At 49.4% G+C, this 3,355-nt stretch overlaps 1 long non-coding RNA gene across 1 annotated transcript; it reads left to right on the forward strand.

Annotated features, from left to right (window-relative positions):
- The first annotated feature begins 980 nt into the window (after positions 1-980).
- Positions 981-2,653, forward strand: LOC117848795 (uncharacterized). The gene is made up of 2 exons (XR_011897718.1): positions 981-1,925; positions 2,370-2,653. It is a non-coding gene; the product is annotated as an uncharacterized lncRNA (long non-coding RNA).
- Positions 2,654-3,355: the final 702 nt, after the last annotated feature.

Consider the following 3,355-nt stretch of genomic DNA (forward strand, 5'->3'; position numbering starts at 1 on the left):
AATTCAAGATTGAAGGATTCAACACCGAGTTAAATGAGGCTTGAGCACATTCTAGCCGCATGGCAGTGTTTGAGTACGTTTGAAGACTCAACCCGATTAAGTGCTCAAAGAACACCAAAACTAGTCGGTGAAGCCTACAAAAGTACTCGAGACTGCTATATTTGACTAAAAAGTACTTGGGGGCTTGTTGTACATACATCTATGGGACCACCAAAAGGTTTGGACAGTCCTAGATACAGTGCTGGACACCGAGACATGTCTGACATGGAGGCTACGATGCAAGACGGCATAGTCCATGTGGCAGGACAGAAACTAGTTCCAAGCAAGAGAGAGTGCGGTGGCTAGCTCATCACAAAAGACATCCATAGTTGGTGTGTTGAGTGCGGAAGTTAACCCATCCTTTGTGTTGTGCGTCTGAGGTGACCACATCCTGACCGCTGGGCTCGCTGCCAAGCCCGGCCACATCCTGGCCACTGGCCTGGCTGCCAAGCTCGGCGCCACGGCCACGGCCACGGCCGCCGCCCTGGCCAACATGGCCACGGCCTTGGCCGCCACCCCTGGACCTACCCAACGCACGGGCTGCAGTGCCTATGCCACCTGCACCTCGTTCGCTGCCGCCCAGGCCACTATCGCCGTCTTCCTGGCCCCAAACCCGCCCCTGGCCATGCCTTCTTCCTGGCCCATGGTCGCGCCCAAGGGCCCACGACCGCTGCCGCCCAGACCAGCTGCGCCTTCTTCTTGTGTGGCGACGCCGCGCCACCCAAGTTCCCCCGACCGGTGCTGCCGCTAAGCAGCCTCTATGCGGCATGGCCCCCACCAAAATGGAGCCGTGAGGATGAGCTGAGGATGCAATCGGAGAAATCGGCGGAGGAGGGTTGACGTCGCCGTCCATTTTGCCAGGAAAAACCGCCAGCGGTGGCCCAAGGAGGAAGGGGCGGTGCTAGATTTTTGCGGCAGCGGAAGAAAGAAGCGACGGGCAAAAAGAAGATAGGAGTCTATTTTTTTTTTTGAATCGAAGCGGTATGTGTGTAACCGATGGCAATGGTAGGTAAATACCCACTAACTACACGAGGAGATCTGAAAAGGGAGTTTTTGGAGCACCCGTGGATCTGCCCTCCCGCTCCACCTTTTTCCTGAAGCTGGAGTTGCTGGAGCTTGACGCGTTTGGCTGCGAAATTTTCGAAGTCGGTGGAGTGGAGTATTTTTTCATGAAGTGGAGTGCTGCCAAACACCCCGTAGCCACCCTCGTGCCTATCCCTCTCCTTCCATCTTCCCCAAAGGCTGCCAAGGCCCTCCTTGCTTCTCTCTCGATCCAACAACCATACCCATCTTCGTCCTCCCTCCATGCCGAGTTCCTTTCACCAGCGGCCGGAGTTCTGTCGGCCCGTGCACAGCATGCGGGCCGGACGACGATGTGCGCCACGAATTCTCTAGGTCGTCGCGTCGTTGGTGCATGCCCGGGACTTGGTGCGTGTGCGTCCCCGGCGACGAGCCGACGATGCTTTGGATACGATGTTCCGTCTCAACGCCCACAGATCGAGTTTGATTGGCTGGATGGTTCTTCCGATTTTTTCCCCGTCTCAAGGTAGGTAGGTTCCGTGGAGTTTTCTGCTTCCGTCCATGGTTCCGATTCCCCCGTTGGTTTACGATGTTTGTTTTCATATCTGATTTTCCTTTTTTTTTACCATGCACAACACATGCGAGGAGAGGGGAAGGATATGCTAGGAGAGCGGCCAGGTAAGTTCATGGCCGTGAGATCCGGATCCGGATCCGGACTCCTTCCCATCAGTAGATCTGAAAGCTGAGCACCCGCGAGCACACATACTATTTCCAGGCACCAGCCCCGTCAGGTTAACCTGACAGCCGCCGGCCGGTGCAGCGCATGCAGCAGCCCTGCTATCACGCAGGGGCATGGGTGTAGTAAGGTGAGAATGTTTGCATATATTTGTAATACATAGATGATTTCCACCATTCATTGAGACCGACGTATATTATCTTATAATGCAAACAAATTATTGAATAGCTACAATTTTTGCCATTGGAAACCTAGTCACCCAAACTGCTAAATAAACAGTAGAAAGCAACAATCTAACTAAAAAAAATGAAATTCTCGCATTTTACTCTCCCATAACACTCCCTCCTATACACATGTCACTACCATTATTTTCCCAAGCACACAATTTGTTACATTCAGTTAATATGTAGCCACCCGTTTAAATTCTGTAACTATATTGCATCACATTTCTCCACATGACCACATCCATAGTTTAAGAGCCACCCGTTTAAAAATCTTTAGAAAGGCTATATTATTCAACCTGTATTGCTTTTTGTTTTGTCATGTAATTGTTGTTGCCATGACATCTTGGCAGTCACTGGAACAATTGCGGGAAACAGGTCCTAGGGCGCTGTTTAGTTCCCCAAAGTCCCAACTTTGACACTATGCAAAAAGAAGATTCCCCGTCACATCAAACTTGCGGTACATGCATAGAGTACTAAATGTAGACGAAATCAAAAACTAATTGCACAGTTTTGTTGTACTTTGCGAGACGAATCTTTTGAGCCTAATTAGTCAATATTTGGACAATAATTCACAAATACAAACGAAACGCTACAGTGTGCTACAATGCTACAACAGTTATTTTGCATCTCCAAAGTTGGGCAACTAAACAAGGCCCTAGCATGCATGACTTGGAATGCTTGTTTGAAGAAATGGAGACTCCATCTTGATGGATCATAATGGACGTAATAGCGTAATATCCTCTTTGACTGAGGATCCAGATGGACTTGGCCCAAGGAATGGTATTTTATTAGTCTTTTTTTATATATACTTTTGTTAATCATAAAGACAGGAACTTATTTAAGAAAAGAACAAATAGAGCCCACAAACAACTTACTACGGCTCAAAGCATTTAAGACGCAGAAACCCCCTAACTTGCTACGGTCGAGTGCCAACAAGAGAGCATGAGAAGCTCACCTGAACCTAAAGATTACACGTGTTTGGATGGACCATGATCCGGTGATGTGCTGCCGCTAACGCGTGGGTCCTTTGCTCGGATGGCTCACGAGCCCGTGGCTATCACTGCACGTGCAGTAGGGATCATCGTCCGTTTGGACAGCGACGGAGCTAGGAATCGAAGGAGGGGTGCTCATTTTCCCCTTCTTCCTTCCTCCTTTTTCTTTTCTCTTTCTCCTCCTTTTCTTCTCCCTCCTCTTCATCTATGACTAAAATTTTTAGGGGATTTTAGGAGCTCCATAAACTGCCCGCAGCCCCACGCTGGATCCGTCCCTGCATTTGGATGATAGCCCAACATGTCCGTACTCTTTTTTCCCCCAAAACTTTTGAGTAACTAACAAT

This window comes from Setaria viridis, chromosome 3 (genome assembly GCF_005286985.2).
Source record: "Setaria viridis chromosome 3, Setaria_viridis_v4.0, whole genome shotgun sequence".
NCBI classification, from domain to species: Eukaryota; Viridiplantae; Streptophyta; class Magnoliopsida; order Poales; family Poaceae; genus Setaria; species Setaria viridis.